The 26,117-nt window shown below is 52.0% G+C and overlaps 1 long non-coding RNA gene across 1 annotated transcript; it reads right to left on the bottom strand.

Annotated features, from left to right (window-relative positions):
- Positions 1–1,429: 1,429 nt before the first annotated feature.
- Positions 1,430–5,951, bottom strand: LOC144374472 (uncharacterized). The gene is made up of 4 exons (XR_013433857.1): positions 5,488–5,951; positions 4,664–4,746; positions 3,509–3,717; positions 1,430–1,846 (listed from the first exon to the last, which is right to left on the bottom strand). It is a non-coding gene; the product is annotated as an uncharacterized LOC144374472 (long non-coding RNA).
- Between the last annotated feature and the right edge of the window lie 20,166 nt (positions 5,952–26,117).

Here is a 26,117-nt window from a genome sequence, read left to right as displayed (position 1 = left end):
CCAAGAATCTGCAGTCCCTGCTGATTGACTGGGGTATTGGCCAACATCAGAACTAGGAGAAGACAACGTAAAAAGGAAAAATGAATTTAATCACAATTTGGCCAAAACAGTGGAAGAAGCTGACCTGCATCTGCCTGTCCCACAAACACTGCCACCTACAGGAAGGAAGCCTGGGGACACAGATGGGCGGGCCCTGGGGACTCTGCTAAGGAGCATGGTCAGTCCCCTCCAGCCCTACTTTTCTTCCTGAGCCTGGGCTTTGCCTGGCAAATGCTTCCATCCTGGACAAGGAATGCTAGCCTGCAGGGAGCTGCTACATGGCAGGAAGTGGCAGGGACTGAGAAAAAAGTAACTAGGAGCTTTTCTTCGAAAATTTCTGATTTTAATTGGGCGGTGTCACTGTCCTCCGCCTTGTCCATCCCAAAGTCCCGAGGGATGCCGGGCTCCATGTCATCTGGCCCTTTATTGAGGGGGTGATGCCAAGATCCCCTCAAGGGCACCCAAAACTGGAGAGTGAAAAAGCCAACCTGCGAAGACGTCCACTGGCTCCACCTAGTGGAGGACATGGGAACCCTGCTCCAAGCCTTGACAACACCTGGTTTGGGCCATCTTCATTCTGACAATTCCGCGTCTCTGAATAATTTTTTCTGAAGACATTACTGATTGTCCACCAAGTGGTCTGAGCCCATGTCACCAGGATGGACTTGTCCCATCATTTAGACTGATCTAAATGATCTTGTCAAAGGGAAAGGGACGCAGACTGTTAAGAGTCAGTGTCAAAAGACCAAATTTTTGCCAAATTTGAGCAACAAAACAGGCTTAGAAAGAGCGGTTCCCAGGATAAGCATTTACCTGAGTCCTGAAGCACCTGCCTGGGGTCTGCCAGGTGTAGCACCGGGAGGGCTTGCAGTGTGGAGCCAGCCTGGTAAGCAGGTGCCCTCCTGCCCAGCCCCAGGCTCCAGGCACCCTGGCTGCAGTCACTGTCCTGTGCAAGTTCCTAGGACCCTACTTTTCTCTAGGGCTCTGTGGGTATCCACCATGAAGGTCACTGAGGACGTTTGTGAGGCCATGGGGCTCATAGCAGGTGCTCAGACCCACCTCCCATCTCATTCCCCATCCTCCCAACCCTGGGTGCATGGAGAACTTTGCCATCTGAGCCCTCACTCTCTCCTCATTCACCCTTGGGCTACCTACACCTGATTTCGATGCCAAAACCCAGACACTTTCTCTAATGCTAGAGCTCAGAGCTCCTGCACCTCCTGTGCCTCATCCTCCCCCTTAAAAGTGTGGATCCAGCGGCTCTAGCTGGGAGTCCATCTGTGATCAGGAACAGGCTCCCGGAGGCCCCAGATGTGGGGTCAATGAGGCATCAGCAGAGTGACCCAGTGACGGTGGCTACAAACTCACACTCAGGGTCTTTGGGAAAACATTTTATCTGCAATTAAATTCTATCTTTATTGTGTTACAAAACAGCACACGTCATTGGGGAAGGTGGAGAAGGTGAGAGCAGGAGGAAGCGGTGGGCTGCATGGAGACGCACAGGAGACCTCAGCCCCGGAGCCAGGTGGGCATCTCTGCAGTCTGTGAGCAGGGAGATGGAGCCCAGCAGAGCAGCCAAACCTTGAGCACTCCACTGCTGAAGCTGATCAGGAGGCACTTGGTAGACGCCTCCACTCCACCTCTGACCAGGGTCACATTGGCCTTCGCCTCCTTTCCACATGGCAGGGCTGAGCAAGGCCATTGTCTTAGGGCAGGGGACATCTGCAGTCGGATTTTCCAAAAGAGCCAAGGCTGCCTTTCCATGTGAAGATGGCTTGTGTTACCTGTCACTACAGCCACTTTTTCCCTGGAAGGGCAGAAATAAGAACCTCTCAGGTCAGTGTCATCCCTCAAGCCATGGGGATCAGATCTTTTCTCTAGTTATAGTCCCCCCATCAGTCTATCCCTTTCATCTTTGGACTAGACCCATCATCTCAGGCCTGGTCAGCAGCACAATCTGCAGCCACACACTCATGTGCCAAGAGCCAGCATTAGGATCCAGGATGATCCCAGACCTGCCTGTGGAGGAAGCGAGTACACAGCACACCACGCGTGTCTCTTCCTCAGCACGCCTGGTCCTGCTGCCTGTCCGCTATCAGCTGAGCTTGGCTCAGGTGTGTCTAGGATGGGGTTGCCCTGGTCTTTATCTTGGCATTTGTTTTGTCTTGACCTGGCTCAGCTCAGCCTGGACTTGGTCTGGGCTTTTAGTCTTGTATGGACCCTTGGCCTTGTGACTTATCCTACTCTGTTTACACAGGCTTCTGTGTGCTCCTAGATTTAACTTCAGTCTAGGTATGTCCAAGTCTCTGAATGAGCCCCCCAACCCATGGAGCTCCCTTGGGGTCAGCTGCTTGGTAAAGCGCCTGTCATCTCACTGGAACAGTCAGGCAGAACAGCCTCCTAGGCCACAGGACAGGACTCAGACTCTCCTTAACCGGCCCCTGTCTGCATCCTTCCCTGGAGGGTGCTGCTAGTACCACACAGAGCATGGGCCCGGGGGGCAGATGGGCCTGGATTCTGGTACCTGCTCTGCCCCTCGTTGCTTGGGTTCCACTGACAAAGTCACATCAATCCCCTGAGCACCTTTGCCATTTGGAAACTGAGGGGATCCCTGCTCCCTTACAGACTTGAGGCAGGTGGTCCATGACATCAGGTGTGTCGAACATCCTGCTGACTCAGGGCAGGAAAAAAACTCTCAACTTAGGAAAGCTCTTTACTCCCCAGTTTTACCCCAGGATGGAGCCAGAAGCTCTTCCTACCCGTGTGCCTTTTCAAGTCAGACCAGACCTATGAAGTCCCTTCCCAGTGCCCCTCAGTTCCTGCTCCCACACAGCCGACTTGCTCTGTGCTCACATCCTCTCCCTGTGTCCCTCCAATCCTACTGCCTCTCTCCTCCTGCAAAAGGAGGCTCAGTCACATGCCTTGAGCTGGGTGCTGGGGCAGAGGCCAGTCCTGCAGCTCAAGAGAGAGCCCTGCTTGTTCTGGAGGGTGATGGTGCCAGCTCTGTGGCTGTGCCCTTCTTGAGGGTGGCCTGCAGGTCTGGCTGAGGGATGGAGCTTGCACAAGAATGCTCCAGGGGGGTGGGCTGGGGATGTGGCTCAAGCCATAGCGCGATGGCATGTGCAGGCCACTGGGTTCGATCCTCAGCACCACATAAAAATATAATAAAGATGTTGTGTCCACCAAAAACTAAAAAATAAATATTAAAAAATTCTCTCTCTCTCTCTCTCTCTCTCTCTCTCTCTGTCTGTCTGTCTAAAAAACAAAACAAAACAAAAAGAATGCTCCAGGGCTACTGGGAGAGAGCTTCAGAGAGTGGCAGGCAGCAGTGCAGGGCTCTGGAGGCACAGGGCAAGCAGCCAGGGCAGAGGCCTGTGTGGGAAAGGCTGCTATATACCATCTACTAGACAAATAGACTCTCCCCAAGACCAGCTAATGAATGCACGCATCATATTCCACAGACACATACCTGTGGACCAAGGGACACAACTCCAAGGGCAAAACTTCAGAACCAGAACTGTGCAGAGAGGGAGTGCCTTGTCCTGAGACCGTCTGACAGCTGGGTCTGTTCCTGCTCCCTGTGGCCTTCTGTGCAGCTGCACCATGTTCTGCCCACTCTGTCCAGCTTCTCAGCTCCTTCACCTTCACTGTTCATCACATGGAGTTTCCTCCCTGGGTCTGAAACAGAATTTTCTTATCACACTGCACTGCCCAATTCATGGGCTCATCCTGCCTTACTGGATAAACACTTCCTCCTGCCCCTTTCAAGTGCTTTACAATTTCTAGAAGTGGACAAGTGAGCCAGAGTTCCTTCTGATTGTTCCATCTGCATTATTGAGCCCAAGGCATGTGTGCTGAGGCTGTGTTGTGTGCTGGTCCAGTTATGAACTTACTTTCCATATAGTTTCTACTAGCTTCTTGGCCTGTAGTTTATTTGGAAATATCCATTTCAACTCATCCTCAGTGACACTTGATATTTTCATTTTAAGAAATGACTTTGCTGATTAGAGGGTGGCTTTGCTTTTATTTGTGTTTCTGAGTGCCAGATCCTAAAGCCCTACTAAGGTGGATGTGTTTGCCCATCTCTCAGTTTTCAGCAGTTTCTTTTTCTCCTGAAAGTCCCTGTTGGTTGCTCTGAATGAAGGTATATATGGTTTTCTTAAATTCTAACTTCAGGTTCAGAGGAGCCCTGCAGAGCCCAAGCCAAGCTGTGATCTTTGGTTTGGGTTCTTCTAGAGGGAAGCAGTGGTGGAGGCTCCAGGAGAAGAGTCATTTGGAGGGACCAGAGAGCCAGGAGAAGCCTGGGGAGGGAGAGCAGCCCTGGAAGCTGGATGGAAGCAGGGGAGACAGCAAACTGGTATTAGCCTTCACAGCTGGGCTGTAGGACAGAGCTGGCCCTGTGGCCCCAAACCCTGCCAGCTCTGCTGCATCCTGCCTCAATGCCATGTGCATATTTCCTTGTGCCTGGGAACATGTGTGGAGAAGCCATGCTTGGCCATGGCAGGGCTCATGCTTGGACATTTCAGCCCAGCCTAGGCTGCTAGGACCAGACTCCGGGCCTCCTGTTCCCTGCTATTCTCATGGCTTATGACCTGGGGATCTCTCCACCGAGTCTTGCTATCACCTGAGTCTTTTTCAGTTGCAAACATGGCGTGCTCTACTCCAGGTCCCTTCCTAGCCATGCAGAGTACAGGTCACATGAGGCATCTACAAAAGGAAAATCGGCAATCACCACCTGTTGCAGGCTGGTTTGCTGTTTTGATAATTGTCTCAATTTAATGATGAGATGGAGAAAAGGTTAATAATGCAGGAATGTTTATGTCTGTAGCTATTCCATTGTGAATAGCTACAAAAGTGTGTGGAACTACACTTCCAGTACTCAACACTGGCATCCATTCAACGCAGAACACCCCTTTGCCCTACAAAAAGTAGTGCAATACACATGAATGTTCCGCTTACTTTGTTTTTGTCTTATGTATAAATGAAATTATCAGTCAACATTCTTGTCAGAACTACACTCAATATCAGCCAGTGAACACCACAAGCAAATTCTCTCTTGAATCAGATAGCAGTGAAGCATTTGCTATGAGATTGATCTCATCTATGGTAGTTCTGTGGCAACCATCAGCTGGCTACAGATACAAAAGTCCAGCCAGAACTGAAGCATTTGGTGAAAAGCCCTTGATCTGTGGAATTTACAATCAAGAGAGGTTTATTTTAAGATGACTTGTGAAGTGCATGTACCAGTGAAGTTAATAATGAGCACACAAGTGCTCTTCAGAAAGCCTGCTGATCCACATCCAATGGAACCACAGGTCGGGTGCAGGGAGGGGCCCACTGGTGACCTCTGAAGTCCCACCAGAGCTAAGGGGCATGGCACACCACTGGGTGAGGCCCCGGACAAAGCAGGGCCCAGGCCCACCCCACTCAGATCCTTTCCCCACTCACCTGCTAGGCCTGGAGCTCTTGTTCCTCCCCTCAGTGCTGCTCCTCGACTGGGTACAGAGCAGAACTTGGCGAGTATGTCCCCAAAATGCTGCACTCAAGATGGGAAAGGAGAACCCACTCTGAACCCCAACACTTCCTCCAGGAAGGAACAGCCAGGACAGCCAAATGTCTCCAGCAAGCATCACAAGCTGGGCCATGAAGGTCAGCTACACATTTAGAGCAGCCATGCACCGCAACATGGGCAGCCAAGAAATTCAAACACCCAGTATCTCAAGAACCCAAAAGAAATGACATAATAAGCTCTAAAAAAACAAGCAAAAAAGGAAATACTCAAAAGAGTCCAGGTGACTGAGCAGGCAGACCAGAGTGAATGAGAGCCCAGTAAAGAAGAGGACCTAGGATGAAGACAGAGGAGGACACTGGTAGGCAAAAAACACTCACCAACAGAGCCCAGACATCAACCACAGGCCTCAGAGAAGACCCACTAAAAACTACTGAGAGAAGGGCGCTGACCCCTCAGGACCCTGAGGGGACTGACCCAGGAGCAGGAGGACAAGAGAAACAGAGGACACTGAGCCCTGGCTGGCGAGGGGCGCTCACCCACAGGGCCCAGGGCAGACTGAGCACTGGCGAGGGAGGGGCACCAGCCACCACGGGCCCCAGAGGAGACCCACTGGGCACTGCTGGGCGAGGGGCGCTCACCCCTCAGGACCCAGAGGGGACCCCGAGCCGGGGGCGCTCAGCCTGGGGACACAGAGGACACTGGGGACCAGCGGGCGAGGGGCGCTCACCCGCGGGCCCCAGAGGCCACTGCTCCCTGGCGCGCCTGGGGGGCTAACCCCAGAGGCCCGGGCACACCGAGGACCCGCGGGCGAGGGGCGCTCACCCGCGGGCCCCGGAGGACAAGGGGCGCTCACCAGCAGGGCCCAGAGCGCCCAGGAAACTGCCGGCCAGGCCGCCTGGGGCGCTCGCCCACGGCCAGCAGGCCGGGCCCAGCACCGCCGAAGGGAGGGGTGCTCACCCCCAGGAACTAAGGAAGCCTGATCCCCCGCCCCCACCCCCCCCCGCCCCCACCCCGAGCGCCAGGGCGGCTCCCCTCCACACTCAGGGCCGCCCGGAGCACTGCTGGGTGAGGGGCGCTCACCCCCAGGACCCCGAGCAGCAGCCTGAGCGCTGGGGGGCTGAGGGAGCTCACCCGCAGCAGCAACCCTGGAGAATGAGTGCCTGTGGGCGAGGGGCGCTCACCCACGGGGCTCAGAGTCCTGGGCTCCTTTTGCGGAGATGCCCTCAGCCCCAAGTCTCCCTTACCTGGGCCAGGGTGCCACAGTGGTGCCCTTTTCACGGGTCTCAGCAGGTCCTCCATGAGGGTGGGGAGAGGTCCTCTGCCAAATCTCCCCCCTGGCTCCTGCCCAGGTGGCCGTTGCTCTGGATCCAAGGGTCCCACAGGGTTCTTCCCTGGGGCCCAGAGCGCGCCCGGTGGGAGCGCGCCCGGTGGCGCGTCCCAGGTGATCCCCACAGGCCTTGGAAACTGGCCCCGCATCCACTGGTGCCAGGGACCTCCGCGATCCCGGGCAGGTTGGGGTCGTGCACAGGAGCGCAGCCCCCTGGGCCCAAAGGCCAGAAAATGGTGTGTCCCGCGGGATGGATCCGGGTCCTGGGTGCCCTTGGACTTGTGATCCCCTGACAGTGTTCTTGGGGTCGCAGGTTTCCAGCACAAGCCTGCCTGCAGGGCCGCACCAGAGGCCAAAAGCCAGGTGTTTGCCAGGAGGAGCTCTCCACCTTGCTCCAAGTCTCAGGGGGTGGCTTCCTCCACAGGGACTCTTCAACCCTCAGGCCAAAGAGGGTGTCCCAGGCTGGGAGAGAAAGACCCCAGCCACACAGTTCACTCCCCAGGCGCCAGGCGGCCTTAGGGCTCAGAGGAGACTGGGCCCTGGCAGGCAAGGGGAACTCCCCCACAGGCCCAGAGGACACTGAGCCCTGGCGGGCGAGGGGCGCTCACCCACAGGGCCCAGGGCAGACTGAGCACTGGCGAGGGAGGGGCACCAGCCACGGGCCCCAGAGGAGACCCACTGGGCACTGCTGGGCGAGGGGCGCTCACCCCTCAGGACCCAGAGGGGACTGAGCCGGGGGCGCTCCGCCTGGGGACACAGAGGACACTGGGGACCAGCGGGCAAGGGGCGCTCACCCGCGGGCCCCAGAGGCCACTGCTCCCTGGCGCGCCTGGGGGGCTAACCCCACAGGCCCGGGCACACCGAGGACCCGCGGGCGAGGGGCGCTCACCCGCGGGCCCCGGAGGACAAGGGGCGCTCACCTCAGGGCCCAGAGCGCCCAGGAAACTGCCAGCAGGCCAGGCCCAGCACCGCCGAAGGGAGGGGTGCTCACCCCCAGGAACTAAGGAAGCCTGATCCCCCGCCCCCACCCCCCCCCCCGGCCCCCACCCCGAGCGCCAGGGCGGCTCCCCTCCACACTCAGGGCCGCCCGGAGCACTGCTGGGTGAGGAGGCTCACCCCCAGGACCCCGAGCAGCAGCCTGAGCGCTGGGGGGCTGAGGGAGCTCACCCGCAGCAGCAACCCTGGAGAATGAGTGCCTGTGGGCGAGGGGCGCTCACCCACGGGGGCTCAGAGTCCTGGGCTCCTTTTGCGGAGATGCCCTCAGCCCCAAGTCTCCCTTACCTGGGCCAGGGTGGGACAGTGGTGCCCTCTCGCTGGTCTCAGCAGTTCCTCCAAAATGGAGGGGTGATGTCCTTTGACAAATGTCCCATCATCCTGCTGAGGAGGAGGAGGGCGTTGCTCCTGATCCAGAGGTCCCACAGGGTTCTTCCCTGTGGTCAAGATAGTGCCTGGTGGCGCGTGTCTGCTGTCCAGGGTCCCAGTGGAGATGTGCTCACACCCTGGGAAATTGGCCCTGCATCCACTGGTCCCAGTGACCTCTGCTATCCTTGGCGAGTGCCAGTTTTGCACAGGAGCACAGCCCCAAGGCCAGAAAGGCCAGAAAGTGGTGTGTCAGGTGGGATGTGTCCTGGTCCTTGGGTGTGCCCTTGGAGTTGATATGCCCTCATGGTGGGTGAGTGGTCTTGGGCTCGCAGGTTTTGTGGACCAGCCTGCCTGAAGGGCCACTGCAAAGGCCAAAGGCCGAACAGAGTGTGGGCCAAGAGCAAGTATCCGTGGTGCTCTCCAAGTTTCCCAGGTGGCCTTGACAGGAGCCCTTTTTGGAGAGATGTGCTTGTCCACAGGGCTCAGAGTCCAGGTCACCTTTTCCAGGGTTTCCTTGGCCTCAAGTCTCTCTTATCTGGTTCAGGCTGTGAAATGAGTAGATTGCACTTGTGATGGAGATGCACCCCCCATGTGTCGCAAGAATAGTGAACACTGCTTGATAAGGGGCTCTATCACTAATGTCCCAAGCGGATTGAGTACTCCTGTGCATGTGTCACTCATTCACAGGACCCTTAGGGGACTGAGTACCACTGGGCAAGGTCTTTTGTCAGCAGTTAATTTCTTATTCCTCATGTGAATTCTGCCTTCAGTGTTCTCAGATGTCTCTTGTTCTTTGTGACATTAGTGCTGATTTGTAGGTTTCTTGGGTTCTTCTCTGTTCATGGAAACAGGGCCCCGTGTCCTGTGACTTACTGTGTCCTCTCCCCTGGTGGTCTGAGAAGTGTCTCCAGGTAGTCAGTTGGAGCTCTGCCCACCCTCTCTCCTTTGTATCCAGGATGTTATTGATGTCATAATGGGTGGGGGAGGGGCAGGCACAGCTCATTGGAGAGGTGTCAGTGCCCTCAAGGCTGACTATCCTCTAGTCTAACGTTTCATTGGACCTAATGACCTCTGCCCCTACTGGTTCAAGTCAGAGACCTGAAGAGACCTGGCCAAATTCAGTTTCTGATTCTTGTCCCTTGAATTGGATGATTCCATTGAGGGTGCTGTCCTGGGCATCAGGGGTTTGGGGTCACAGTGTAACTCTGGAGTTTGAGAGCCCCAGTTTCCCATCTAGTTCCTGCTGGTGCCAGGAGCATCTCTGCCTGCTGCTTTCTAAATAGGGACCCCACACCTGGTCTCTAAACCTTGTTTCCTCTGTGCTCAGCCCCGGGAAGCCTGGGTGTCCCCTTTCTCTTCTCCCCTTCTCCAGCCCTCCCCAGGCACATGCAGACTGCCATGCTGCACTGGGTCTTCTGACCCCGACAGGAGTCCCATAGGCTCCTGTGAGGTGCTCACTGAAGGGTGGGAAGACAGTCCCACCACAGGCCTGGGATCTCTCATAGTTCCCAGAGCTCCTCAGCCAGGGGCACTTGTGACCAGGCAGAGCCTGTCTCTCCCCCACAGGCCAGCCCCAGTGTCCCCAGGGCTACAGAGCTGGGGCATGTCCTTATTACCAACTTTCACCCCCGCCAAGACTTCCCCAGGGGGCTGTGGTTTTAAAGGAGCCCTGAGGTGTCTGGGCCCCATGGGGATGGACAGGGACAGTGGTTTGGATGCAGGACAGCAGCCCCAGCTGGGCGTGCCTGGGTACAGAGGGCCCAGGTACCTTCTCCTCCTCCACTTCACTCTTCTTCCTTCCTGAGTTTTTGAAGATGATTCCGAGGGCAGTATTTCTAAACCCCAGACTCCTCAAAGTCCAAAGTAATGGTGTGTTCACATCACAGTGACACAGGCAGAGAGGTCCTCTTGGTGTTGTTTCTCAGAGCCTGGCTCAGGAGCACTTCTCAGCCTGGGCCCACCTTGCTTTGGACCTGGCCATGAGTCCGTTTCCCTTCAGCTCATCTCCTTTGTCGGGGTGAGGAGGGCACTGGAGCTTGGACCCAGGAGTGCTCTACTGCTGATCTGCACCTCAGCCCTCTTCTTGATTTTAGACAGGGTGTCTCTAAGATGCCCAGGGTGGCTTCAAACTTGATCCTCCTGCCTCAGCCTTCTGAGTACCTGGGTCATTGTGCCCAGCCTCAGCCCTCTTTTCTTGTTAAACAGAGACTTTTCTTCAAAATGGCCTAGTGTCAAGGGAAACTGTAAGAGTCAGACCTACACTGATGCCAACTAGGACTCCCAGTGGGCACGTGCACGCGCGCACACACACACACATACACACACACACACACACACACACACACACACTTGGTATCACATGTGCATGAGGCTGAAGCTTGGTGGTCCCCACTTTGAGTAGGGCTGAGCAAAGACCCCTGAAGAGGCTGCCCACACCTTGTAGGGTTCCAGAAGTTCACGTGGCTGCCACTCCACCTTCCAGCTCCCAACCTAAGGGAGCTCCAGGCTGGTTACACACAACTCTCTGCAGTGGTATGTGGGTCCCAGAAAGGAGGAAGGCCCACCATGTTTCAGTGAGAGGTTCCCCTGATGTGGGTTCCCCACAGCGTCTCCCACGAGCGATCCCTATCTGCAGGTGGGGAACTTTGATAGATAATAAGTGCTTTTCTGCCTGGGTTCACAGATCATCACATTTCTTTCTGTCCTGACATACTGAAGGCTCGCAGCAGGACTGGCATACCCACTCCCAAGGGCTCTGCATAGCTCTGCCAACTTCATGGATTTCCTGTTGTCCTTGGGAGCCTTGAGCAGGGGCCCTTCCCTCCCCATGGCCTTCTCCAGGAGCCCACCCAGGACCCTCCATGAGAACTTCATGTTAGTTCCCCCTAAGTATTCTGTTGGGAAAAGGCCCCTCAGCAGAGGCAGGTCATGTCTGTGGCTTGATTCCTTCCCTCCCAAAGCCAGTCCCCAGGTGGCCCACCTTCTGGAGTCTGGAAACTTAAAGCTCAGAGGCCCCAGCCCGATCCCCTCCATCACCCAGGGGCCCCAGAGGAGACCCACTGGGCACTGCTGGGCGAGGGGCGCTCACCCCTCAGGACCCAGAGGGGACTGAGCCATGGGCGCTCAGCCTGGGGACACAGAGGACACTGGGGAACGGCGGGAGTGGGGCGTTCACCATCAGGGCCCAGAGGGGACTGAGCCAGGTGCGCTCAGCCTCGGGACACAGAGGACACTGGGGACCAGCGAGCGAGGGGCGCTCACTATCAGGGCCCAGAGCGCCTTGGGGACTGGAGGCTGCCTGGGGTGCTCACCCACAGCCAGCAGGCCAGGCCCAGCACTGCTGAAGGGAGGGGTGCTCACCCCCAGGAACTAAGGAAGCCTGAGCCCCCCAAGGGGAGGCAGGGCAGCTCCCCTCCACACTCAGGGCTGCCCATTGCACTGCTGGGTGAGGGGCGCTCACCCCCAGGACCCCAGCGTGAGCACTGGGGGCCTCAGGGTGCTCACCAGCAGGAACCCTGGTGAGTGAGCACTTCTGGGAGAGGGGTGCTCACTCACAGGGCTCAGAGTCCCAGGCATGTTTCACAGAGGATCCCTTAGCCCCATGTCTATCTTACCTGGGCCAGGGTGCGAGAGGAGGAAATAGCACTTGTGATGGGGATATGCCTTCTATGTGTCCCAAGGATACTGAGCACTGCTTGGCAAAGATCTCTATCACTAATATCCCGGGGGTATTGATTACTCCTGTGCATAGGGCACTATTTGCAAGACCCTGAGTTGTCTAAGTACTGCTGGGGAAATTCCTTTGTCAGCACTTAATATCTTATTCCTCATGTGAATTCAGCACTCGGTGTTCTCAGATGTCTCTTGTTCTGATGTGACATTGGCCCAGATCTCCTCGTTTCTTGGGTTCTTCTCTGTTCATGGAAACAGGGCCCCGTGTCCTGTGCCTCACTGTGTCCTCTCCCTGGTGGTCTGAGAAGTGTCTCCAGGTAGTCTGTTGGAGCACTGCCCACCCTCTCTCCTTTGTATCCAGGATGTTATTGATGTCATAATGGGTGGGGGAGGGGCAGGCACAGCTCATTGGAGAGGGTGTCAGTGCCCTCAAGACTGACTGTCCTCTAGTCTAATGTTTCATTGGACCTAATGACCTCTGCCCCCAATGGTTCAAGTCTGAGACCTGAAGATCCTTGGTCAAATTCAGTTTCTGATTCTTGACCCTTGAATTTAATGATTCCATTGGGGGTGCTATCCTGGGCATCAGGGGTTTGGGGTCACAGTGTAACTCTGGAGTTTGAGAGTCCCAGTTTCCCATCTAGTTCCTGCTGGTGCCAGGAGCATCTCTGCCTGCTGCTTTCTAAATAGGGACCCCACACCTGGTCTCTAAACCTTGTTTCCTCTGTGCTCAGCCCCGGGAAGCCTGGGTCTTTCCTTTCTCTTCTCCCCTTCTCCAGCCCTCCCCAGGCACATGCAGACTGCCATGCTGCACTGGGTCTTCTGACCCCGACAGGAGTCCCATAGGCTCCTGTGTGGTGCTCACTGAAGGGTGGGAAGACAGTCCCACCACAGGCCCGGGATCTCTCATAGTCCTCAAGCTCCTCAGCCAGGGGCACTTGTAACCGGCCAGAGCCTGTGTCTCTTCCCCACAGGCCAGCCCCAGTGTCCCCAGGGCTACAGAGCTGGGGCATGTCCTTATTACCAACTTTCACCCCCGCCACAGACTTCCCCAGGGGGCTGTGGTTTTAAAGGAGCCCTGAGGTGTCTGGGCCCCATGGGGATGGACAGGGACAGTGGTTTGGCTGCAGGACAGCAGCACCAGCTGGGGGTGCGCAGAGTTACGTGCCTTGTTATCTTGAGTGCTGGACTGGCAGAGGCTAGAGGAAATGATGCCTGGTGACAACAGTCCTGCTGAAAACTTGATATTCCTGGGACTCTGAAGAGAAGAGACAGATGCTCCCTCCAGGGTGCTAACAGGCCAGGTCCTGACAGCTGTCAGTGGACTGTGACACACAGCGGTCTCACAGTGAGGTAGCAAAGAAGAAATAAGGACCTGGAGAAAGGAGGGAAACAGGGAAGGAAAGAGGGACTTCAGCTCTGTACCTAAAAGATTGCCCTCACCTTCAGCCCCAGGCCTATTTTCCTCCAGGCCTGAATTCTTTAAAAGTCCTATAAGTCTTGGAGTCCTGAAAAGCCAGGTAGTTAGTGCCTACAAACTCTGTAGTCCCAGAGCAACTTCACTAGGATGTCCACGGCTGCCTCGCTTTTGTCCTTTTGTGCTTATGGGTTTGGGGGTTTTAGTGACAAATTCATCCTTTGGTTTTGCACACTTAAATTATACATTTGTTTTGTTTCAAAGGAAGCTTTTGGTTCTAGGGCCCTCTCTGCTCCTTTGCTGGTAAGCTCCTCTTATTCAAGGGGACTAAAATGCTCCTTAACTGTGTTAAAGTTACGTTGCTCAAAGGGGACTGTCCACCAGTCCTCAAATTAACTAGCCTGCACCCTTGAATGTGAATCTGCTTTCCTAAATAAATCGCCTCTCTGAAAAGAAAGGAAGGAAGGAAGGAAGGAAGGAAGGAAGGAAGGAAGGAAGGAAGGAAGGAAGGAAGGAAGGAAGGAAGGAAATAAATCAACTGTTTGGGCATGGAAGACTTTGATAAAGACTTGCACATAGGATTCTAAAGTGAAGTCATATGACCACGCCGCTTCAGCTTGTTTCAGCAGATCACAGCATGACTCAGATCTAACTGCCTGTGTATAGACTTGGTACTTACATACATGGTGCTTTGGCTCATGGCTAAAATCTTAACATAGCTGAATCTCTGACAAATGGGTTAATTTGGATTTTTTAGAGAAAATAAAGGTTTCTTCAAAACTGTAACATGTTTATTTAGTTTTGTTTTTGTTTGGGGCTGGGGTTTCCTGTTTAAGGATTATTACTGTGATTTTAGGGTTTTAGGTTAAAGTATTTTCTATGTATCTCAAATTTCATGAGTAGGTAATAAAGAAATAATTCAAAAATGAATGGTGGCCCATTGTTGTGGCAGACACCTATAATCTCCACAGCTCAGGAGGCTGAGGCAGGAGGGTTGCTAGTTCGAAGCCAGTTTCAGTAACAGTGAGGTGCTGAGCAACTCAGTGAGACCTTGTCTCTAAATGAAGTTCAAAATAGGCTGAGGATGTGGTTCAGGGGTTAATGCCCCTAAGTTCAATCTCCAGTACCAAAAGTAAGTGAGTAAATAAATAAATAAATAAATAAATAAATAAATTTGGTAAGAATGGGATAAATGTTTATAAATATATGCAATAGATGTAAAACATCCAAATAATTTATAAATTAGTTAAAATACTAAGCCATCCTCTACTAAGTATGAATTAAGTACTTGGCTTCTTGAAGTCTGTTGAAAGGTACTGCATTTGGGTCTGTTCCATGTGGTTCACAGATTCCTGGTACAGAAAAACACTGACATCATCAAGGATTATCTGATCTTCTAATAAGTTTGAGAATGAGTATTGTAATTTAAGTGTCTAGGATAAAAAAGACTTTAATTAGAAAGCAATCTCATATTAAAGACATAGTCAGTGGACTTTGAGCAATGTAATTTTAAGATAGTTAAGGAGCATTTTTGTCATACATTTTAAAATATCTGGAAGTCAATAAATTTTTTTAAAGAGAGAGGGGGAGAGAGAGAGCAAGCGAGCGAGCGAGAGAGAGAGAGAGAGAGAGAGAGAGAGAGAGAATTTTTTAATATTTATTTTTTAGTATTCGGCGGACACAACATCTTTGTTTGTATGTGGTGCTGAGGATCGAACCCGGGCCCCACGCATGCCAAGTGAGCACGCTACCGCTTGAGCCACATCCCCAGCCCTGGAAGTCAATAATTTGTATAAGGACAAGTTATTGAATACTTAAGCTTTAAAATAGCCACCTTCTATTTTAGGTAGCAGTCAGTTTGAGGGAAACATCTTTTGTTTTGTGGTAGGTGGGCTAATGAAGGCTATTCTGATAGAGGCAACAGCTCTGGCCCTTTCTGCCTGTTGAGAACCCTTTCCTATGTGGCCCAATGCCAGCAGCCATGACAGGGATGGCAGGGACTTCTCTGCAAAATGTCAGCTGCTGCTCTATTTCTATCACTTCTTGCTTACATTAGATTCTTTAAAATGAACCTTTTAAAATCCCTCTGGTGTTCTAGGAAAATCTTGCAGGATTCAAAAACAAAAATCTTAAGCTAGACCAGGTGGCACATGCTTATGATCCCAGTGACTCGGGAGGCTGAGGCAGGAGGATTGTGAATTTCAGGACCGCCTCAGCAACTTAGTGAGACTCAGTCTCAAAATAAAAATGAAAAGGTTTGGGGATGCAGCTCAGTGCTACAGTGACCCTGGGTTCAATTTCCAGGACCCAACAAAAAACAGAAATCTTGACCTTTTCACACCCAAATCTGTTGTATGTTGTTGTTGGTGATGGTGAGTGACCAGCATTTGCAACTCACATGGCACTGGTCCATCTGGAGTGTGCACATGGTAGGCATTAGAGTCTTTGCAACTGAACTGTCCCCTCAAAGTCCTCTGTTGAAGTCTTGGTCCTCAGGGCAGCAGTGTTCAGAGTGGGGCTTGGGGGAAGTGATTGGATCAAGACAACTCTGACCTCGCTGACGGATCAGTCCTTTACTGGGTCATCTTGGAGAATACTGGAAGGTGGGGAGGAAGGACGAGGGGCGTAGGGAGAGGAAGGGTGATCTCATCCCCAGGTCCTCCCTCTCCCTCTCCTTCCCAGCCCCCAAGAAGCCAGCAGCTTTCCTCTGCCAGGAGCTCCCCCTCATGATGCTCTACCTGAGGCCCAGAGTCAATAGAGCCAGTGACCATGGACTGAAACTCTGGAACTCTAAGCCAATATAATTATAAGTCAATTTCTCTGGTGTTTTGTCACAGGGACAAAACTCTTGAGTAACAGCATCTGCATTCCTTACAAGACCCTGGAGCTAAATTGATGATAGGTTCCAGGTAAGCTCCGTCTAAGAACCGCTGCTTTTAACCCTCTCTGACACTTAAGTTTGACACAAAGTATCTTTCCACACTGTCTTCCTCTCCAATGGGGCAAGTCCACAAGCAATGAGGGACAAAATCACCTGGTGGAAGATCAGCAACATCTTCAGAGAAAGCCACTCCAGAGGACAAAGTTGGCAGAGTCAAAGGTGTCAGCCCAGAGTAAATGAGGTGTCCTCCACCAGGCGCAGTATTGGGCTTCCTGGGCACCTCTGCACCTGGGCTCCTTTTGCCTGCTGCTCTGCAGTTTGTGACAGTGCTCTGTGTTCATATATAAGCATCTGCTCTGTCCCAGGTGTCTTGAGGGGGTTCACACCATAGCCCAGCAGCAAATGCTGACCAGCCAGATGACACGGCACTCAGAGCCCTCAAGCTGAGGAAAAGACAGAAATTGGGGGGTAGACTGTAATGGGGGCCCATTTAAAGTTAAAGAATTCTAAGAAGCCCCCAAAGATATTTTTTTCCTCAGTCCCCAGCCATTTCCTGCTAATCTGTTCATTAAGCTATTATCTCCTACCCAGCTTCCTATAGGCAAGCACCCCAGGTAGAGAAAGGAAACTGGAACTGTCCCAAAGCCCCCGCCCCTGAATCAGGAGAACACAGCACAAGTGAGAGAACACATCCATCTGTGGTCTTCTGTGCAGGCCCCCAGCTTGGCAGATTCTACATGTGTGTGTTTCCGAGTTTTCCTCTTCATGAGTGATACTTCCTACAAGTTTCTAAGCTCCATAGGTTGGGAAAAGGCAAGATAGCTGTCTTCTTAGTATGACCAAGCTGCAAATAGTTTCATTTTTCTCTTTCTCTATAATTTTCTCTTATTCGGATACAGGTGGTTTGGACCTACACTCAGGTTCTAGCCTGTGCTTTGGCAATTCTCTGGGGACCAAGCACCCCATTCCACAGTAGCACAGAGAAGCTCTGTGTTCCCTCCACCTTGCCTGGTTGCTGACGTTTTATGATGCACCTTTAGACCTTTCTAGCTAACTTTTGATCCTGGGGGTTCACAGAAGCGCCAAATCTGTGCCTAAGATGGATAGAAGTATGGGCCCTTGTCCTTTACTCTTTGGGTCTGATGCTGATGTGTGTACTAAACACAACCAGGAAATAAGAGGGAAGAGAGGCTTATTCCTCACCGTCAGTTAGGAAAGCACCACAGATAATTCTCAAAGCAACGTGTCCCCCAAAACAAAACAAGGGGCTTTTACTGGGGATACATAAGCATATTCCCCCAGGAGACTCATGGCCAGATGCAGAGGTGGGCACACTGCTGGGCTTGCTCAGTTGGAGGTCATATAGCACATCCTCAAAAAAAAAATAGAAAAGGAAAAAAAAAAGGCAACTGGGGATGCCTCTGGGCAGAGAATTCAGTATTGCAATGAGCAAAGTTCATTCTAGGTCACCTAAAAACAGTGAGTCAGTGATCAGGGGCTTGGGCTGGTTCCTTGTAAGTTGCCCTGGAGAGGTTGATCTGAAACAAAACACCTCTGATGGAGCATTAAGTCATTTACAGGGGCAGCAGCTCCTCCCTTCCCCTGAAAACAGAGGTGTTTGCCCCTAACTGTACTGCGGCTGACACTGATGCAGGTTGGAGTCGGAACTGAACTGAAGGTGCACCCACACTGGACAGAATTCTGTCACAGGGCTGCAAGAGAGTGGACAGGTGTAGGCACAGTGCAGCTGACAGCACAGAGTGGAGTTGATGTGAGAGGAAGTGGCCTTCAGAGCAGGGTACAGGCAGGGCACAGCCAGAGGTTACGTGGCAATAAGATGCAACAGTCCTTAGGATGCCAGCCTCCGACGGCCATCTCCAAAACGTCACTGGTTTACTTGGTTACTCTTTTTCTTTATGTCAGTGCCAAGGCCGATGAGTTAGTAACTTGTAGCAGACAGTGTAGGAAACATCAGAGACACAGGCCTTGAGAGTGAGCAAACAGGACTAGGGAACTCCTTGGGGACTCATTGGGGAGATGCAGCAAGAAAGAAGGATTCACAGAAGAATTCACAAGGCTGACCCTTGATGGGTTCTCTGAGGCCAGGGGAAGCTAGGAGCTCAGCCAGAGGGGTCTCCATGCATTTCTGAAGGGAGACTTTCTTGATAGCGCAGGAGCACTAAGGTAACTTCTGACCCCAGTGCCCACATCAATGCAGGACTGACTTGAAGATGAAGCCCTCAGAATAGGGAGGACCCTACAACAGTCTGCAGAGGACTCACTGGGACCAGAAGTCCCCCCAGCCAAGCTTGAGGGGTACAGGTTGCTGAAGGACCTCAGCTCCTGAGACCAGTATTGACAGGGACAAACCTGGATGGCACTGCCAGTGGACCACTGATGAGAGCCCACCCACTCCCCCCACACCCTGCAGTGCTCTCTGCTTCCACCCTGCTCCCACTGGGCCTCCCACTCCACCTTCACTCATCACAGAGTTCTCCTGCATGACTTCCTGTGTCCAACTTTGGAATTTCTCTTACTGGAACATAAGAACAGAGGTTGGGAGCTTCAGCTCCACTATCTCCTGTGACAAAAGTTCCTGAAGGAATAAGGCCTGAAATAAGGGGAAGAGTATGAGCCCAATCATGGCTGGAAGTTCTAACTTCTCTCCTAGGAATAGAACAAGAGGATTAAAGATTCACTAAGAATAGAAGAGACCTGAAGGACACGATTAGCCACTTGCCAGGCCCCATATCTACAATCACGAAGTGAAATGACTGTAAAATGAACAGTCTTCCCAAGTTCACTGAACCATCATGTTACAGCCCCATCCCCACCCACAAATAAAGCACCAACAAATCTCAAAGGATAGCACTGCTTCAGAGTAGGACCAAGACGGAAGCAGATTTGCAGCAGGTAAAGTAAGACATTTAGAAAGCGCTATCTAATTGAAATGGCACTGCCAGTGGACCAGTTAAAAGGCAAAAAGAGGGCTGGGGTTGTAGCTCATTGGCATAGCCCTTTGCCTAGCATGTGTGAGGCACTAGGTTCGATCCTGAGAACCACATAAAAATAAACAAATAAAATAAAGGCATTTTGTCCAACTACAACTACAAATTTTTTAAAAAAAGCAAAAGAAACAAGTGAAATTAGTGTTAATACCATACTTTATTTAAACAAATAACAAATATATCTAAAAATATTATCATTTCAACTCGTAATGAACATTTTTTTCTTTCTTTCTTTCTTTTTTTTTTTTTTTTTTTGTAGTGTTGGAGATGAAATCCAGGGCCTCACACCTGTTAGGCAAGCATTGGACCACTGAACTACACCACAGCTCTGAGATATCTCGTGGTCTTTCTTCTGAACTGTTTTAAAACCCAGGTGTATTTTGTACTAAAACAGTATCTAAATCTGTACTAAGTCCATGTCAAGTGCCCAACAGCCACACGTGGCCAGGCACATTAAAGAACTGAGACCTGGGAATACCCAGAATGTCTAAGGTAATGTACATCTCAAATTCCTGTGGTTCAGAGAAGAATCCAGAAGGAAATCAAACAGTGTGTGGAACTTAATGACCCTGAAGGCGCAACATATCAAAACAATGTAGGAAGCATCAAAAGTGGCACGTAAGCCAGGCACACCTGTAATCTCAGCACCCCAGGAGGCTGAGGCAAGAGGATAACAAGTTCAAAGCCAGCCTAAGCCACTTAGGTGAGACCCTAAGCAACTCAGCAAAACACTATTTCAAAATAAAACATAAAAAAGGCTGGGGATGTAGCTCAGTGGTAGAACACCCCTAGGTTCAATCCCGAGTAGGAAAAAAAAGTGTTGAAAAAAAAGGATAGAAGCAAAGATACAAAACCCATGATAGGAGTCTGCTCCTTCAGAAGATGAAAGGAAGAGCAAAATTAAATGTAGAACAAACGCTGTTCTTGAGGGGTCTTGATCCCCACCGTAGCAGGACTTCTCCTGGGGAGTCCCAGTCCCATTAACTTGCAGGAGGCCTTGCTCAGGCTGATTCTTGGTTGGGACCGCAGCAGTGCTCTCGTTTGGGGCCTGCCTACACTGATCTCCAGCACTAGCTCCAGATATTCCAAACAACCCAACGTGCAATTTCAGTAACCTAAGGGGAAATGGACTATGTCCTTGAAAAACACAACTTAAAACACCTACCAAAAAAAAAAAAAAACCTAAGTAAGGCTGTATCTAAAAATATTAGTTGAAATAGCCATCAAAGAAAACTCCAGGCCAAGGTGGCTTTGTGGATGGGTTCCATCTGAAATTTAATGATGATCTTGGTTATAAGCAAACTCTTTTAGGAAATATGAGGAGGACCCCATCTGCTATGGACACCTGAGAGAGGTTTTGGCTACTAGAGGACTTGGACACCACATTAGACCATCTGGGCCTAAGACAGAGGCCACGAGGCCTCAGAGGGACCTTTAAGGTAGGAGCCTGTGGGCCCCCAGTGATCCCAGGACACTGCGAGGGTGCTGGGAGCTGTGCCTCCCCATCGCAGAGCACCTCTTGGACGTATTCTAGTGGAAACCAGGAAAAGGCCTGGCCAGGGCTTTTCACCAGAAGGCTGCCAGAAAGGGCCTTGTGGAAAGACAAAGAAGCCAGGGAGCAGAACAGAGGCTTTCTGTTGCCCTAATGGCAGAGGTGAAGGGTGGAGAGTTGGCAAGGCAACCTCCAGTCATGCAACGCTCCTGGTGGTGTGGATGCCAACAGAGGAGGGAGGCATGGTTCCTCACCTCCCAGGCATGGAGAATCATCAGCTACAGCTTCCTGGGCTCTCCCCAGAGCCTCCACGTCTTGGCCTGAGTTTAGGGGGAGGTTGGATTTCATCCTGTCACTTCATCCAAACGCAGGAAAAAGTCTTGAGAGCGAGGAGGAGCCAGGGCCTGAGGGATCCTGACCACAGGGCAGCCAGGCCTCAATTCCCCCAGGTCCCTCTTTCCTTCCATCAAAGACTGAACTAGAAGATGAGGGTGTAGTTGGGAGGAGAGGCCCTTTGGGAAGAATCCAAGATGCTATTAAAGGTCCCAGGGTGTGAACACCCTCTTCTCCTCTGCCGTCCACCACAATGTCCAGAAGGTACCTCAGATCCTGAATTGGACTTGCTGCATGTTGTTCCTGGACTTTAGACTATAGAACCGTGAGAGTAAATCTCTTTTCAAAAGTAGCCAGTCTGTGGCATTCTGTCACATCAGCACTATATGGACTAGGACCAGGGGGAAGCCCAGGGTTGGACAGGGAAGGACAACACACCTACAGTCACTTTGGGTGGGATAAAGGTGGGGATGGGCACCCTGCCCTCTCCTTGGTATCCACCCAGTGAGAGTCTGAGAAATGAATGACTGAAAAGCAAGTAGTGACTTAGGACTCATCAAACCCAACAGCATGGGACATGTCCTCAGAGACTGTCTGGCCACCCCTCCAGTCCATCTAGCCACATGCATATGGCTTGCTGGGCTGTGCACTCACCTGGCAGGTGTCTGCTGCCCACATTTCCTGTGCAGACCACATCTACTCCTCTCCTGTCTCTGCCTGTGCCCTTCACCTCACTGCAGCCTCTGCAGCTGCTCCCACTCCCCAGGCACAGCTTCATTCCCAGCCCTGCCCCATCCTCGAGGGGCACCTGGCCTCAGTCTACCTGGGTCTGATACAGGGAAGATACAGCTCAGTGTTCCCCACAGGATCTCCTCAGATGACCCAGGGGACCCCCAGAGGCCATGCTCCTCACACACACACACACACACACACACACACACACACACACACACACGGACACATGAGCCCACATGTACAGCCTGAAAGCACAATGGAGAACTCCGAAGGATCTCAAGGGTGGCAGGGATCCCTTTGTTACGGCTCACACCAAGCTCACTTCAATTGATCATTTGATTCTCCAGCTTTATTTTTTATTACAGATGTGATTCTTTCTCTGTGGAAAGTCCTGTCAGTCATCTCATAAATAAACATTACACACTGGGGCTTTCACATGACTTTCCAAACTGGATTCAGAAAGTACAGTGATTTTGATTAGATTTTTTTAAAAAATGAGAAATAGAACAAAATAAGGTACTACTGAACAGGATGGAAATATAGAGTGTACCACATACAGGCAGGATTCCTATGCACCAGTTATGATGGAAAATATAATCCTTTCAGTGTCTTTTAGTAATAAAAAATAAGTTCAAAAATACACTTTCAGCCTACTGAAAGTTAAAGGGGTGAGAGGCAGCTTTCCATTGCTGTGATAAAATACCTGAGAGAAACAACTTGCAAGGAGGAAAGATTTCAAAGGTTTTAGTCCATGGTTATTTGACCCTGCTGCTCTGGCCTGTGGCAGCACAGCATATCATGGCTGAAGTGTGTGGCAGAGGAGGCCTGTCCACCTCATGGCATCTGGGAGGCAAACAGTCAGAGCAAGGGCCAGGTCCCCAAAGACCTGGCCGCCTCACAACAGGCCCCACCTCCTGAGGATTCCACCACCTCCACCTCCCCAAAGCGCCACTAACTGGAACCAACCTTCAACCCAGGGGCCTCTGGTGGACACTTATCTAGACCACAGCAGGGTTCAGGTAGCCTCCAGAAGCAGAGTGTGGAACTGCAGGAGCCCAGTTGTGGTTCACTGGTGTGCTGGGCAGGCACTAGTCTCTGGCCTGGATCATGGGATCAAATATCCCAAGGCCAGAGAGAGTTCCCAGCACAAATCCTGCTGATGCCAGCCTGGGGTGGTGTCACTCCAACTGAACCCCTCTCCTGCCCTTTTATAGTCTGAATGTTTGCCTGACCCCAAATTCAAATGGACTCCTCAACCTTAATGTGATGTTATGAGGGAGGCCTCCCGACCTGCCTAGGTTAGGAGAATGGACTCCTTCAGAAGGGCCTTAGACACCAGGCACAGTCAGCTCCCTACCCAGTCCCCCAGGTGATGTACAGTGGGAAGAGTAGACTCCAGATGTGCTGTGCCTTGATCCTGGTCTGCCAGACTCCAGAACCCTGAGCATAAATTTCTGTTGTTTATGAGCTACCCAGTTTGGTTTTTTTGTTGGCAAAGCCTGAATGAACGAAGACAACTAGTACCGAGAGCAGACAGGCTGTAGCAAATACTGTTATGAATAACTAAATAGTAAAAAAAAATTAAAAATTAAATTTTAAAAATAAAAACCAGGACACTCTCTTAAAATTCTCATATTTTCCATCTCAAATTGTAATAAATAAATAGTAGTAAAGCTAAACCCACAACTTGCCTTGGCATCGCTGACCTGACCCACGAGGTTTCCTTCCAGAACCGTCCTCTGGCCTGCGAGGTTTCTTCTCGACCGTTTGGGGGCGCGCGCGAGGTTTCCTGGGGAACCTTTAGCGGGCGCTAGGCAGCGGGCACGCGGCCACCCACCTCCCTGCTCCCCTCTGGACGCCGCGGAGGGCTTTCTGCGGGCGCCCTCTCAGGCTTCACAATGAGGCTGGGGAGCAAAAGGTCTTGTGCCACCAGCAAGAGATGGTTTCCTGCTCCCTCCCCCAGGATTCAGTCCCAGCAGGGCGCTAGCTTGATGGAATGCCTCTGCTCTTGAGCATGATCCTCCTGGCCATGCTTCTGATCCCAGCCACTGGGGAGGGTGAAGCAGGAGGATCTCAAGTTCTGGCCAGCCTGTGCAACTAATTGAGACTCTCTTTCAAAATAAAAAGTGGCTCAGTGGTAGGGCACCCCTGTAGGGGGGACCCTCTCCAAGCCTCGTGGCACACCTGGCCAACTCTTTTCCATCCAGGAACCGACCTTACCCATGGCCAACTGTGAATGGGATTTGAGATTGCCAGCTCGCACTGCCTGGCCAGGGAGACTGCACTCGGGAGGAAAGGGAACAGGGACTGTCCCGCTAGGAGGCACTAGTGGTTGCTAGGGCAGTGACTCCAGCAAGTGTCCCAAAGCAGGGTTACTTTTGCCCATACAGAGATTCAGAAACTTGGAAATTGAGAGAGGTAATGCCTATGAGGACAGCCAGCCGGCCAGAGGGCCAGCAGTGCTTGCTAAGATGCCCTACCCTTCAAAGGGACAGTGACACTGTGCAGGGGTTGACAGGCAGGGAGGATGGGTGTGGAGGTGGGGGAAACACAAAGTCCTGTGGTCCATTTTCCAGAATTTAGTATTTAGCTAGCTAGCCTGGTGTAAGAGCCAATTGCACCCATTTTAACTGCAGCCCTTCCCTTTTTCTGCTCCAGTTTCAAAGTCAATCACATAGATGCTAGGCCCTGAGCACTTCTTATCAGAGCAAGGGGCAGTGCTGCCTTAGGGATAAAAAGAGGCAGCCTGCCCACCCCAGGTGCTTTCTCACTGAACTGTTCCAGAGCACATCCTCCTGCAGAAGTAAAGTCTGCCTTGCTGAGTAACTTGAGCAGTGCCTGATTTCTTGCAGCACAGGGTATTTCCAACAAGGGGCTCACCAGCCTGAAGGCTCAATGCAGCTGCAACGCAGGCACTGGAGGGAGACTGGAACATGGGGTGGAGACACTGTGACTGAGGGAACCTGGAACCTTTCCAGCTCAGACTCTTGCCCCACTGGCTGCAGGTGCATCTGAATGTCAGCTGCCCGACCCTCACCATGCACTCAGCACCCTGGCCTGAGTAGGGCGACAGAGCTGGGTTTTTATTACTGTTTATACGTTGTCTCGGTCTAATCTTGAGACTCCAGCTGGAGCTGGCCAGTATAGTCCTTGAGCAGCAGTTAAGTTCAGTCCCCAACCACTTTCCTCCTCCTGCTAACACGAAGCTCTGCCCCAATAGCCTCAGGGCCCAGTACAGGACAACTAGGGGCAGTCCTATGCCCCTTTGTCCACCCAAATTGTTCAAATTAACCAATCAACAGAGATCAGGAAAAACCTAGTTACCCCTTCCCTGTGAGCCATTGTCAGCTCCCTATAGTTCCTGAGGATCGTCACCCAGCCCCAGGGACACCCCCTATGGACCTACCTGGCAGCTTCCTTTTGGTTAGAGCTCTGCCTTCCATCTCCCCAGGGTCACTCTGGGAGTCCACATTGAACGACCCTTTAAACCTTCTGTAAGAGGGCTCTGGGCAGCCTCTGGCCTCAGCCCCAGGAGGATGAGGCAGGATGATCCACAGGAAGATGCCCTGAGTGTGAGAAATAGAAAGTCTGATGCCTCTTTTTCACAGTCTGATATTCAGCCTTTATTGGATCCTAGGCAGCCCTTCCCTTTTGGTGGCCCTAATTTTAAAATTAGCCAACCATGTAGATTTTAACCCGAACTCTTCTGATGGGAGTGAAGGGTGTTGCTGCCTTAGGTTGGAGACCAGCTGATTGCCCACCAAGGCACACTTGCTGACCAGGTTCCATAGCAGCCCTCCACGAGAAGCAAAGTTTGCCTTGCCTACCTACTTTTTGAGCATGCATTTCACTTCTTGCAGCACCTTGGTGTTTCTAACGATTTTGGCAGCCAATGTGGGGCTTCACACACCAGTTGGGGTTCATGGGGACCCTCCTCTTAGGAAAAGATATGTCCGCTGCATTGTTGGGGTGGTCTCAGAGCAGGAGAGAGGAAACTACCCTCCCTGAGGCTGACAAAGGAACCCAAACCCAACAAAAATTGAAAGTACATCAGAGACACAGGGAAGGGCCCAGGCAAGTGCCCAGGTGGCCAAGTAATTCTATGCATAGACTAAGGTAGGAAAATCTATTCTCAGGTTTTAGGGAGAAGTGCTCCTTGGTGGTTGGCCCATCCTCAGAAGTTTGTGAGTGTGTGTGACTCACAAACTCAAGATTGTTACCAAGAACTCAGTCCTTGTCCCCAATGTCAACCCAATACGGAGGATGTAATTTGAGAAAAAGGCAAAGAAATTTTATTTTTTTGGTAACAAAGGACAAACACAGGGGACTCCTGTCCCAG

The sequence above is a fragment of the Ictidomys tridecemlineatus genome, unplaced genomic scaffold, assembly GCF_052094955.1.
Source record: "Ictidomys tridecemlineatus isolate mIctTri1 unplaced genomic scaffold, mIctTri1.hap1 Scaffold_712, whole genome shotgun sequence".
NCBI lineage: Eukaryota > Metazoa > Chordata > Mammalia > Rodentia > Sciuridae > Ictidomys > Ictidomys tridecemlineatus.
The sequence above is the reverse complement of the archived record's forward strand: the minus strand, read 5'-3'. Positions and strand labels throughout refer to the sequence as shown.